The sequence below is a fragment of the Schistocerca piceifrons genome, chromosome 10 (genome assembly GCF_021461385.2).
Source record: "Schistocerca piceifrons isolate TAMUIC-IGC-003096 chromosome 10, iqSchPice1.1, whole genome shotgun sequence".
In the NCBI taxonomy this organism is placed as follows: domain Eukaryota; kingdom Metazoa; phylum Arthropoda; class Insecta; order Orthoptera; family Acrididae; genus Schistocerca; species Schistocerca piceifrons.
The window spans coordinates 85,949,749-85,962,255 of record NC_060147.1 but is presented as its reverse complement, the minus strand read 5'-3'; the positions used below and the strand labels follow the sequence as shown (position 1 = coordinate 85,962,255).

The window sequence follows — 12,507 nt, the reverse complement described above, 5'->3', positions numbered from 1 at the left end:
CGAATTTAAGGACAACACAACGCCCAGAATATCTCCCACCCGGTCGGGAATCGAACCGGGGCTTCATCGGCTAGCAGTCTGTCGCAGATAACGAGACGGGCAAGACGCGATCAGTTAGCTTGATATCTTCGCGCGAAATGGACGCCGTTCGTGTTTCAACTGACGATGTCTGAAATTTTGATGAGATATGCCCTGTAGCGCAGCGTAAATTTACATCGATACTACACAAACCAATGTAAAGTACATGGCAGAGAGTACGTTTCGTTGTACCAGTTGTTCGGGTTTTTTTCCGTTCTACTAGTGCACTTCGAGCAGAAGAGCTGCCATATCATGCAAATACGTCCACCGACCGGAAAAAAACACTAATTTCAAACGAAATTATTTTCAATTATATGCACTACTCGCCATTAAAATTGCTACACAACGAAGATGACGTGCTACAGACTCCAAATTTAACCGACAGGAAGAAGATGCTGTGATACGCAAATGATTAGCTTTTCAGAGCATTCACACAAGGTTGGCGCCGATGGCGACACCTACAACGTGCTGACATGAGGAAAGTTTCCAACCGATTTCTCATACACAAACAGCAGTTGACCGGCGTTGCCTGGTGAAACGTTGTTGTCATGCCTCGTGTAAGGAGGAGAAATGCGTACCATCATGTTTCCGACTTTGATAAAGGTCGGATTTTAGCCTATCGCGATTGCGGTTTATCGTATCGCGATATTGCTGCTCGCGTCGGTCGAGATCCAATGACTGTTAGCAGAATATGGAATCGGTGCGTTCAGGGGCATAATACGGAATGCCGTGCTGGATCACAACTGCCTCGAGATGACAGTCGAGATGACAGGCATCTTATCCGCATTGCTGTAACGGATCGTGCAGCCACATCTCGATCCCTGAGTCAACAGCTTTTACCAGAAATATTGAGCCTTACACAATGTGTCTAACAGTGTATTTTAAATACGACAGTCTGCCATCTTAGGCACTGTATAACATTAAAACACTTGATAATGGCACTGTAAAGCCGCGGGATTAGCCGAGCGGTGTAAGGCGCTGCAGTAATGGACTGTGCGGCTGATCCCGACGGAGGTTCGAGTCCTCCCTCGGGTATGGGTGTGTGTGTGTTTGTCCTTAGGATAATTTAGGTTAAGTAGTGTGTAAGCTTAGGGACTGATGACCTTAGCAGTTAAGTCCCATAACATATCACACACATCTGAACATCATGATCGTGTAAATGTAACACTGCAAATAAAGAAGTCTAATGGCGTTACTGACTTTAAAGAATTATATCTCCTGAATTATGTGTAGTAACATGGAATAATCTTGCCATTGCATTCAGTGATGTATGCCAATACTGTCTGCAATGTGTGTTGCCAATAGAGCTGGTAGTAGAGAAGTAATATATTAAAACGTCGTGCCGGATGCTCAAGTTATACTGCATGAATAGCTAAAGTGTAGTAGGAGAAAACCTTTGTTACTTTCGTCGTCTCGTGTCCCTTTTTTTTATTATGGCTCTGAGCACTATGGGACTTAACATCTGAGGTCATCAGTCCCCTAGAATTTAGAATGACTTAAACCTAAGGACATCACACATATTCATGCCCGAGGCAGGATTCGAACCTGCGACAGTAGCGGTCACGCAATTCCAGACTGAAGCGCCTAGAACTGCTCGGCCACTGCGGCCGGCTTTTTTCTGAGAAACTGTCACATAAACCGCAGATTTCTCATAATTAATTCTCGCTGTCGTTAAATGTATAGGCTGCTTATTTAAATTCATTGCCAGTATCTAACTACTATAAGCTACGGCAACCAGCAAAATATTGATGAAAGATTAAAATACGTTAGATGCTATTTATTATGTTACTAATATTTTTGTCAAAGCCATCGTGACTGAAATAGCGTAACGCAAACAGGTAGTACGTTGAATGCAAAGTCCAGGATAGAGTAGCAATATGAATTGGATAGACTGCTACTCACGATATAGAGAAGGCGTTGAGTCCCAGATAGGCACAACCAAAACGACTGCTAACATATTTAAGCTTTCGGGTACAGTCATTCTTCCGAGAAGCGCCGTCGGAATGAGTCTGTTTCTTTCCAGTTGCAAACAAAACATTTTCGAAGCGAAAATTTATGTTTCCATTCGATAAAGCACTCCAAGATTAGTCTAGTGTGGTATTCGCTTTATCGACGTGCATTAATTGGGACAGCAAAACACGAAGAATAACCAGTACTAAAGCAGCGACAGCACCGCCCAATTAATACACGTCGATAAAGCGAATACCACACTAGACTAATCTGGGAGTGCTTTATCGAATGGAAACTTAAATTTTCGATTCGAAAATGATTTTGTTTGTAATCGGAAATATACCGATTATTTCCGTCCACACTGGATGTCTCGTGAACGACGTGACGAGAAGTATCTATTTGGGCTGACTTCACACTTCAAAAGTAAATTAAAAGTTCGTGCCGAAACACCAGAGAAAATGCCTCTAACGTGTTTTAGGAGGGAGACGGGGTGTCTGAAATTCTTTGCGACTAACGTCGCCGGTTGATAGATGACGTCACGGGAAACAACTGCCGTTAGACACAAACAAATATTCCCTGAAGCGGCAGTAGGTGTGTATATATATATATTCATTTGCTTGTATCTTTCGCCGAGTTTTGCAGTAAGGAAGGGAACAGCAACTGCTAAATTAATTACAAAGCAAAGGAAAGTACGACTAAGCTGGCACTGCACCATGTCAGCGAAACTACTTATTTATAATCTGCTAGCACAAACAGTAAAAACCTGAGCTTGCACTCACCTTCTTCGACGGCTTAAGCCTCTTATACGCCATATTATTAGACTATAACTGCCTTAAGCTGGGTGCAAGGGTAAGACAGTATTTTAAGAAAGCTCGTGGAACACCAGCACGACTGTATTACTATTATCTCTGGAGTTTATGCGCCCAGAGATACATCCACAGAGTGATTGTTTTGTTTGCAACTAATTGTTTGTACGTGACATTTGGTTTTCGCAAAAGCCATACACGACCGAAAAACTTCGCAAAACTGAAAATTATTTTCCACGTTGCAACACACCGCCGGTTCGTTACGTTCCGCTGATATCCAATGTGAATCGACCTTTTCTCGACAAAGCTAACTACAGACTTCGTTAGGGTGGCAGCACTGTCCATTTACACACGAGAGAGAGAGAGAGTAAATATCTCTGGAGTGAGCATTCACATGCGCAGAACAGATTTTGTGTTGTCAACATACATTGCCGGCCTGGTCACGTGATCTCGGGACGTCGTGTGTGTGTGTGTGTGTGTGTGTGTGTGTGTGTGTTTCGAATGTCACTACATCCCTAGTACAGACGGATTCTTTTCGTACGTGTCGTGGATTATTTATATATGTTGCGCAGACATTTTAACAGTATCCATTTGATACCGGTAATAAACCAGCTACGTAAATTTTAAGGGCAAGTGATATTGCATTCTCCTTCTTCGCGATAGGTGTCACAATTCAGATGCACTCGATTTTTGGTAGTTTTCGGTATGATCCGGCACTTTATAGTATTACAGAGCCTGACGTACATTTTTGCAGTGTTAAGTCTTGCAAAACGACTTGACAGTACGCTAGTACTTTTGCAAGTGTCCGAAAAACATCGAATTTTCCTCACATTAGTGATTATATCCCTCCTAATTCGACCTTTTTTCTGCTATTTCTGCGTATTTCTTTTCTCGTTTTTGCGATCTAAAGCACAATTTTTCTTATTGGGGACACTTTGAAGTGTTTATTTAACGCATTTTACGTACTTGCTCCCAGTTTATTAAATAAATAGTAGACAGAGTAAGAAGGGGGAAAAAGGCGATCGGAAAATAAATGTACTGTAAAGCAAATACAGTTGGTCATGTAACAGTCAACTCATGTAACACCATTAAGGGAAGTGGAAAGTGAGACAAATGAAAGAGTTTGGGGACATGTTACGAATATTTTACGCTTTTTAATCAAATGGTGAAGAAAATAAATTGAAGGCAAAATACACCAAAGAAGATGAATGTGTACTTTGATTAGCTACACTACTGCGTTTTTTATTTGATTTGTGCAGAAAATGTATTTAAGCTGAATGCAGAAATTGGTAGCAGGTGCTGTGGAAAATTAAAAATAGTTGGTATAGCATCTACCTTCAGCCACACACGTCCAAATTTTTCTCTTTCTAAACATTCCTCTTCAAAGTGTTTTGAACATACTTTGGAATATTTTGTGGGGACAAAATTACTCCTCCTTATTTTCTGGAGCCACGTCTTTACTCATTGTTCATCCTTCGGGAAACTAAAATATAAATCACACATAATCATTCTCCATGTCCTAGACACACTTTAACATGGTCTCCTACTGTAACTTTATAGTAAACAAAAGGTTTGGACACACATATTATACGAAGACAATTACAGACTCCCACTCTATTGAATTTATCTGTCTCCCGTCTTTCAAATCTATATACATAATCGACAAGTCACTGATAAATACATGGAGGATAGTATTTGCTGAAACAACTAACCATTCCCTTTCGTATTCCACTAGCAAATTTACGAGAGGAAGCGATTGTTTGTAAGCTTTTGTACGAGCCGTAATATCTGTTATATAGTCATAAAGTTGTAGAATAATAGGTCTACAGAATCAAGCCTTAATTATAATGCGTCTCGAAATTTTTAAACACAGTACCCATGAAAAGTTACTATCCCTCCTTTCGCATATTTTTCTTTGCATCCGCAGCAGCAACAGTAATTCACCATCCCTATTACACTATCAACAAACGGTGAAAACACAACAAAAACTCTTGATATAATAAACTTCAAACTCTGAGGAAAGCACACACGCACAGCGAAGTCCCGAAAACACGTGACAATCCTGGTTTAATGTTGACAACACGCGCAGAACGCAATGCTCACTCCAGAGATATTTACTCTATGGAGAGAGAGACTGTGTGCAACATAGGGACATATGTAAATACCATAGCCCATAACCCAACAGTTAGATCAACATTACATTAGCTTTTTGTTCCATAGATACGTACCAATGAGATCCTCAAGGATGTAGATGATGTCGTAAGACAGGAATTCCATACTTATAGAAGAAACAGAGGACAAGAAGACTATAGATTTATGGACGCATACTGTATAAAGAATGGACAGTAGCAGACTAACCAATTACACCTTCAACTTACTAAACAGCTACAAATCCAACCTCACATGGTTAACTGAAATTGACGAAGATACGAAAACCACTGGAATTAGAATTGACGTAATACTGTATAGCACTATACTTTCTAGAGCAGCAACAGAAAGGACAGGTTTTTAAGAAAGAAAGGCGTCAACAAAAGGAAAGAAATGGACCGACGAAGAGAAGGAACGACACTCTCTAAGAATGCAGGAAGTCTGGGAGCAACGAAAATGTAACACAAAGAAGCAAAACCAAAGTTTATTTATCGTACCCTCCAAAGGCGTTATTCGAATAAATAAAGAAATAAAAAGAAACAGAGAGGCTAATATCCACAGATTCTATTGAAATCATGTTCATGGATGTGGACTAAATTTAAAAAATGGTAAGGTAATATCAAACTTGTCACAAAACATGCGAATGCATAATACACAGAAGTGACTATGATGACTATTAGGTTATTGTGAACACGTGCGATCTCACAGAATAATAGTCTACGACACTTACATTGATCACATTAAAGTCTATTTTTCGTTATACATTACATCTGTACCTACATACATAACCTGCAAGCCACCATACGGTGCCGGCCTGAGTGGTCGTGCGGTTCTAGGCGCTACAGTGTGGAGCCGAGCGAGCGCTCCAGTCGCAGGTTCGAATCCTGCCTCGGGCATGGATGTGTGTGATGTCCTTAGGTTAGTTAGGTTTAATTAGTTGTAAGTTCTAGGCGACTGATGACATCAGAAGTTAAGTCGCATAGTGCTCAGAGACATTTGAACCATTTTTTGAACTATACGGTGCACTGCGGAGAGTACTTCGCCCACTACTAGTCATTTCATCTCCTGTTCGACTCGCAAAATAGTGTTCGGGAATAATAACTGTATCACTTCGGGCAGCATATGAAAGTAAAACAGTTTCCACAAAGCCAACTACCTTAGTGAAAGCCAAAGATAGTTATTAAAAAAAATGGTTCAAACGGCTCTGAGCACTATGGGAATTAACATCTGAGGTCATCAGTCCCCTAGAACTTAGAACTACTTAAACCTAACTAACCTAAGAACATCACACACATGCAGGCCCGAGGCAGGATTCGAACCTGCGACCGTAGCGGTCGCGCGGTTCCAGACTGAAGAGCCTAGAACCGCTCTCAGAAAATTTCATTAACATTAGTGTCTACACATTCGGAACTGGGTCCATCGTTTCAAATCAAGCTATACGGCGCGGACGTGCCAGGAAGCCCGTCTCCTCGCTGTTGGCTGGCCCTTATCAAAATTAATGACAGTCAACTGGGAGAGGAAATCCTGGAAGGAGGGGGTGGGGGGCATCCAGAGCTCACCGACCCTTCCCTCCTACTCCCTCTCAGCCTTCAGCCGCAGCACGGCCTTCCCTCCACCAACTGGCTAGTGCCGTCTGCTTGATAATATTGCAGCATGACAGGGGCATGGTGCAGTGTTTATTTGCTTGAAACAGTGGTGAGCGAAACAGTGAGCGATAAACTACCTGAACGGAGGCGAATAGATCGTGTGTCTGTATGTGTAGGAGAATCGGATTCATTTTTTCAAATAAACGTATGGCGGTTTGTTGGTTCCAGAATACTAATTCTAAAGTTGTTTCGCTATTATTTATGCATTATCCATAAGTTAGTACATTGTTAGGTAATGTTTCATTTAGACCAAAAAAACACAGCTTAATAACGATACGATACAATACAATATCTTTTTTTTTACCGTCAGCATAAGTTTCATGAACTTTCTATGTGATAATACGCGTGATCAAATTTGGAAATAGAGATACGTAAGAATACAGGGTAAAAAAAACAAACAAAGAAAGTCACATATTCCTGGTCCAGACTAGAGGGCTTCCTATAATTCTCTGTCCGGAAACCGATGCGTGAAGACATATGGGCCGTTGAAGATCCACAGTTAACAGTCCGTATTTTACTTCACAAAAAGGTTCAAATGGCTCTGAGCACTATGGGACTTAACAGCTATGGTCATCAGTCCCCTAGAACTTAGAACTACTTAAACCTAACTAACCTAAGGACAGCACACAACACCCAGCCATCACGAGGCAGAGAAAATCCCTGACCCCGCCGGGAATCGAACCCGGGAACCCGGGCGTGGGAAGCGAGAACGCTACCGCACGACCACGAGATGCGGGCTATTTTACTTCCACGTGAAGCAGAATTCAGAAGAGATGGCCAAATAAACTACACCGCAGTATGCACGTATGGGCAGATCTTCGAGCAATCAAGGAGGTGAAGCATTATTCAAACGTTCAAATGTGTGTGAAATCTTATGGGACTTAACCGCTAAGATCATCAGTCCCTAAGCTTACACACTACTTAACCTAAATTATCGTAAGGACAAACACACACACACTCATGCCCGAGGGAGGACTCAAACCTCCGCCGGGACCAGCCGCACAGTCCATGACTGCAGCGCCTGAGACCGCTCGGCTAACCCCGCGCGGCAGCGCTTTATTGTCAGTGTATGGGCAGAAATTGTCGACGATAGATTTACAGGGCCACAACTCTACTAGACAAATTAACAGGTGCTGCTTATCACTGATTTCTGCGAGCTGAATTGCCAGCACTAAGTGGAGAACGTTGCCCTTGCAGAAAGACTGGGGGGGGGGGGGGGGGGGTTGTTTGGGGAGGAGAGCAGACAGCGAGGTCATCGGTCTCGTCGGATTAGGGAAGGACGGAGAAGGAAGTCGGCCGTGTCCTTTCAAAGCAACCATCCCGGCATTTGCCTGGAGCGATTTAGGGAAATCACGGAAAACCTAAATCAGGATGGCCGGACGCGTGATTAAACCGTCGTTCTCCCGATTGCGAGTCCAGTGTGCTAGCCACTGCGCCACCTCGTTCTGTGGAAAGACTGGTTTATGGACACCGGAGCATCCGCGCCCCCCCCCCCCCCCAAGATTTCCTTACGGCAGTACCTCACCAAAGTGTTTCATGGACGATAAACTGATCGAGGAGATCCTCTGTCATAACCTCCCCGTCCACCGAAATCCGATGGATTTCTGGCTACAGTGACATTTTCAGAATTTGGTGTATGCCCAACACATCGACAATTTGCAGACATTACAGTGGTGTGTTATCAGTGCATGTTAAGTAGTCCTAACGGAACCGGGCGTATTTCAAAACGTGCATGACTCACTGCGGAAAATGGATGTGTCAGGATGCGAGGTAACAATGTGCAGCACTGCCTATAATGTCTACTTCTACGTAAAAGACAGATGGGAATGAGACTAGCCCGTATCTCATCAGGTATTGTTTTCTAGACACATCATCGTAGGGTCTTTTCTTTTAGTTTTGACCAATACTACCTCTGTAGGAATGTACGATACTTTTTTATAAACATCTTGTTCAGGGTAGTGAACGAAATATCGACTGCCAGACTGCTCGCCAATTAAGCTGAAAATGCTGCCCGCCACTAGAAGATACATCAACAAATAGATAAATCTGTAACAATTAGATAATAGAGAGATAATAAATAATCCAATGGAAAGGTCTATATTTACTGTATTGATAATGTCTTTTTCATTACATTAGGTGCTGAAAATAACCTAGTGCTTCAATGCTCTCTTGCGTGCGCGCTCCATGTTAACATAAACTTTGCGCTACTTTGCCGCACCAATTTTCACAGTTTAATTACGACTATTGTCTTTCAAGTATTATAACGTTACTTGGTTACTTGTATACACTTTCCGCTTCAGACTGTCCCACAGACAACAGTCAAAAGTGGTTAGGTTCGGTGAACGCGGCGATGACAATTCTTTGCTGGTGACACTCCTTTCTTCTGTGAATCTTTCACGAATTCGTGAGTGAAGTGTGACGGGTCGCCCGACCCTGTTGAAAGACAGCATACGTTGGTTCATGAAGGATCAACTCTGCCTACAATTCCTCAAAGATTCGCATGTGCACAGCACTGTGTACTGCTGTTTCAATAAACATGGGACCCGCAATCCGACTTTTTCACTGTGAAGATGTTCATCAGTAATCGCATAGCGGTTGTTTGTTGAGCAGTATCTCATACTGTGGGAGTTCACATGTACTGTCAGAAGGAACCAGGGTTCATCATTCCTGGAACACAGCAGAACCGTTTTACATAGATACGTACAATAATCCACACGTCGTTACCTTCCTTCTTCAGTTCATGGACACATTACATTCCCAGAATGAAATTTTCATTCTGCAGCGGAGTGTGCGCTGATATGAAACTTCCTGGTGGATTAAAACTATGTACCGGACCGAGACTCGAACTCGGGACCTTTGCCTTTCGCAGGCAAGTGCTCCACCAACTGAGCTACTCAAGCACGACTCATGCCCCGTCCTCACAGCTTTACTTCTGCCAGTACCTCGTCTCCTACCTTCCAAACTTCGCAGAAGCTCTCCTGCATACCTTGCAGAACTAATCTGCCAGGAAGTTTCATATCAGCGCAGTCTCCGCTGCAGAGCGAAAATCTCAATCTGGAAGCATCCCCCAGGCTGTGGCTAAGCCATGTCTCTGCAATATCCTTTTTTCCACGAGTGCTAGTTCTGGAAGGTATGCAGGAGTGCTTCTGTGAAGTTTTGAAGGTAGGAGACGAGGTACTGGCGGAATTAAAGCTGTGAGGACGGGGCGTGAATCGTGCTTGAGTAGCTCAGTTGGTAGAGCACTTGCCCGCGAAAGGCAAAGGTCCCGAGTTCGAGTCTCGGTCCGGCACACAGTTTTAATCTGCCAGGAAGTTACATGACATTTTGTAGGACTCCATCCTTATATCGTGCGAAACACGCTGACCAGAACTTTCACTTGTTGCGACAATTTACGGATCGACTTCTTTGCACTCTGGATCATTCGTGCTCGAATATCCGTGATCAAAGCAGGTATACGAACGGACAGGACTGGATTCTTTTTTGCGTTTCTAACTGACCTTGTACAAGAAACTTTGTCACCCAATCCTTTAAAGTGCTCTTCGCTGGTATGGAAACGCTAGGAAACTTCTTTGCAAAAATGTCGCGCCTCCCTTTAATTGAAGCGGTAGACACGCACGCCTCACTATTGCTATTCTTTCTTGAAGAGGGTACATCTCGCTGAGATATTTACTTCACACGTTTTAATCAAGTCACAACGGCTTTCCTACTGGCAGTACAAAACATAGTCACAATTCGTTCGAAACAATACATGACAACTGGCGGGTGACAACGAACAGTCTAATACTGGGGGCCGGTTTTTCGTGCGCCACCCGGCATAAACGCTTCTACTAATATGAAGATAGTAACTGTTCCGAAAGAAGAGATACCAATGATGACCATGCAGCTTCTCTAGAAAGAAATGATAATTAATCGAAACCCTCAGCTGCCAACAGGTGTTGTTGATAGACCTCAATGGGGACAGCTGAGAATGTGTGCCCCGACCGGGACTCGAACCCGGGATCTCCTACTTACATGGCCTACGCTCTATCCATCTGAACCACCGAGACCACAGATGAATAGCGCGACTGCAGGGACTTATCTCTTGCACGCTTCCCGTGAGACCCACATTCCGAATTGTCCACAACGTATATTCGTAATGTTTCTAAAGGATATTTGCCCATTCACTCATTACTCGCGCCAGCTAGGGTGACGATTCGCGTAAGAGTTGGGGCAAAGGTCGGGTAGCCTTTAACTGTTGGCAGCTGAGGGTTTCCTTTAATTATCATTGCTTCTACTAATGTATTTTCTGGGGAGTGGGAGGGGGAGGGTTGCGTCCATGATCCCCATGAACACCGGCCCCCTACACTCCCCCTCCTCACCCCCACCCCCAATTCTTTGACGAACGGCCGCTGCACTCGGCTGTCCTGGACTGCGTCACAGCCACTGCCAGTGTACGCTGCAGCCTCCAGTCACCCCAGCCCAGCTCACAAGCGGCGCTGATTGGCGGTCTGGAGTCTCGCCAAGCGACGCGGGGCACGCACAAGACAGAACCAGACCAGACAGCTGCCCGTCACCAGCTAATGGTGCGCGCACACCTCTCTCTCTCTGTCCCGTCTCGGCGGTGAATAACAGCAGCCAGTGCAGTCGGCGTTTCTCTCAGTGGGCTGCGATTTGGAGGTAGGGAAGGGGGGGGGGGGAGAGGTTAGAGGGCACGTCATCTACATCTACATCCATACTCCGCAAGCCACCTGACGGTGTGTAGCTGAGGGTACCTTGAGGACCTTTATCGGTTCTCCCTTCTATTCCAGTCTCGTATTGTTCGTGGAAAGAAAGATTGTCGGTATGCCTCTGTGTGGGCTCTAATCTCTCTGATTTTATCCTCAGGGTCTCTTCGCGAGATATACGTAGGAGGGAGCAATATACTGCCTGACTTCTCGGTGAAGGTATGTTGTCGAAACTTCAACAAAAGCCCGTACCGAACTACTGAGCGTCTCTCCTGCAAAGTCTTCCACTGGAGTTTATCATCTCCGTAACGCTTTCGCTATTACTAAATGATCCTGTAACGAAGTACGCTGCTCTCCGTTGGATCTTCCCTATCACTTCTATCAACCCTATCTGATACGGATCCCACACCGGTGAGCAGTATCGCGTCTGGGTGCTTAAACAAAACTCAAAATTTCTATGTGCAGCATGCAAAAAAGGCATTTTCTTTTAAACAACTGCAATTTATATATAGCTGCTGCGAAAATGGCCACTACAAGAAATGTGAAATAGTAGAACTTATGCCAAGTTCCATCCAGCACGTGCCAGACGGAGGAGGCGATGCACCGTCGTTGAAGATGGTGGTGGAATCCAGAGTGATGAGCAGCGGTTATCTGGCCGGCTCCTGGCTGCAGAGGAACTGCTCTGCTAAGCTCGCACGCTGGGCTAAATAGCTGCCTCGTGGAAGGGCACATGCAGGCCTATTTTCGGCGCATGGCCCTCAAATGCAGGAGAAGGTGCGGTGCGTCAACGACCTCTAGCGCCGCCTGGTGACCGGGATGGAACGCTGTTGCCGCCACCTGCCGGCCTGACCCTGGAGTTTAGGCGGAGTCCGTTCCGTAGGGGCGGAGGTCGCGGCTACCCAAACGACGTACAAGTTGTGCGGGCTGCAGTCGGCGCCTGATGGCTAGGACGCCACGGCAATTAGGATATTAGATGTGGTGTTCTCCATAGAGCAGAGGTTCCCAACCTGGAGTAATTACCCCCGGAGGAGGTACACTACTGGCCATTAAAATTGCTACACCAAGAACAAATGCAGATGATAAATGGGTATTCATTGGACAAATATATTATACTAGAACTGACATGTGATTACATTTTCACGCAATTTGGGTGCATAGATCATGAGAAATCACTAC

The 12,507-nt window shown here is 44.4% G+C and overlaps 1 protein-coding gene across 2 annotated transcripts in view; it reads right to left on the bottom strand.

Annotated features, from left to right (window-relative positions):
• LOC124718646 (myc box-dependent-interacting protein 1) overlaps positions 1-12,507 on the bottom strand; it is a 446,366-nt gene that overhangs the window by 73,641 nt on the left and 360,218 nt on the right. The gene's annotated exons all lie outside the window — the stretch shown is intronic.